This window comes from Antrostomus carolinensis, unplaced genomic scaffold (genome assembly GCF_000700745.2).
Source record: "Antrostomus carolinensis isolate BGI_N321 unplaced genomic scaffold, ASM70074v2 scaffold26816, whole genome shotgun sequence".
Lineage (NCBI taxonomy): Eukaryota > Metazoa > Chordata > Aves > Caprimulgiformes > Caprimulgidae > Antrostomus > Antrostomus carolinensis.
Genome location: NW_010324338.1, coordinates 1 through 1,963, shown reverse-complemented (window position 1 = coordinate 1,963; position 1,963 = coordinate 1).

Genomic DNA, 1,963 nt, shown 5'->3' with positions numbered 1-1,963 from the left:
CTGCCCTTGCTGCCATGGTGTGCCTTCAGTTCCCCAGGCTTGGAGCGGCTACACCCCTTGGGGCTGGCAGTACAGCCAGTTTTGGGAAGTGCTGCCTTCTCTAAAGAACAGCACCCAGTTTGGGGCTGTTTGTGCATTTGGTAGCTGTTTCTGTGGGTATGGGTGACTGTTGGCAGGTTTAAGGTGTGCCCCTGGGCTTGAGGGTGCTTGTGGGTTTGGGGGTTGCTGACAGATTTTGAGGAGTCTGGGCCTGGTGGTTGCTGTCAATTATAGGGGAAAAATTCAGGGTTTGGGGGTGTTGCTGTTGGGTGCATGCTGCCAGATTTGCAGGGTGCTACCAGGCATGGGGTTCATCTGGATTTAGGGTTTGTTCCTGGATTTGCACAATGCTACGAGGTCTGTTATTTCCAATCTGAGGGCGCTGCTGGGTGGAAAGCTGTTGAAAGCAGCATCTGCTCCAGTAGAAACAAAACCTGTCCCTGCAGTAGTACATCTCATAAGGTCCTGGGCACCGGTGTGGTCATGCTGCGCTCTCTCTCTGCCTGTTTCCATAGCTCGGGCACCCGGTTGACCACCCTTGAGAAGGGCTGGGGTACCACCCTCAGATGTTTTTAACTTGCCCTTTTTGATGAGAAACTGTGCCTCATACATTTAGAGTACTTTAGGATAGTACACACTGTGCTGTCTGCTTTGCTTTGTTATGTACTTCTGTTTGTGATTTAATTGCCTTATTCCTTCTTTTCCATCTCTGATGTAGATCACTCAGGGCCATTGATCAAGGCATTAGCTTGGCAGTGCAGCAGGAGGGAAGCGGGGCAGCTTCCAGCTGCTCCACTGCAGGCTGCTGCGGTGGCCATAGAGGAAAGAGACATTAGGAAATCCCTTCCCAAGTCCAGCTGAAGTTCAAGAGGTTTTCTGCCCATGGAGCCATAGCGACACATCCCTTGGCAAGGTCTCTGAGTTTTCTTGGGTTCACTTTAGTTTCTGCTCTGTATGAGACTTTGGCAAGCATTGAATTCACACAGCCCGTGCTCCTGTTGAATCGTCTTGTTGCTTTTTGTCACAAACCAGTTTGTCAGACAACTGCCTAGTGAACAAGGCTTCCTGTTATGGTTTGCTATCTGGATATTCAGAAGCAGGAGAGAAATGTAACTTAATATTTTTAAGATCGATGGAAACAGCAACTTGGATTTATTCTTTGGCCTGGCACATGTCAGATCTGCGCTGACAGTATCTTCTCCTTTCTAGTGATCAAGATCATTAATCTGGGCAAGATCATTAATCTTTAGTCTCCTGGTAAGTTTTCACCTGTAAACACCTGTGTGTACTTCTTTCTGCATCTGCTTTTGTCCCTGTAAAACTGACCACTGGTCACTGGATCTTTACTTTGTAACCTTAAGGTTACTTTACTCTCACCAGCTTAGGTCCTGGTTTAATTGTGACTACTATCGGTGAAGCTGTTTTTGCTTTGCCGGGTATTTCAGTGGCCCATACTCCTGGGAATACTTGATCCTGAATCTCTTTGGGTACCTGTGTTTTTTCAGAGGGACTTACCAAGGCCAAACTTAAAATCTCAATTAGCTGATCATCCCCCATTTTAAATTCTATTCCTTCCTTTCCAAATAAGATCTTATTTCTGCCTCCAATAATAAATTTTGCCCCAATAAGGGCTTTGGTGAATTTGCCATATAAAGAAATTTATGTATTCCTAATTGTTTCCCCAATTTGAACTTCAGAGGTTTGAGAAAATAGCCTTTTCGCTTTGGCCAGTAGCTCCCTTTACCATTACAAAATCATTGTCTATAGGTGTCAGAGCCTGGTTTAAAACCAGAAATGTTACTCTGTTATCTACTAAAAATTCCACCCCCGTTGTTGTTTCCCCAGCTTTAATATAACCAGTGGATGGCTAGGGTAGACTCCCCGGGACCCCGACAATTTCCATAGTTTCCTGCCACAGGGGCCT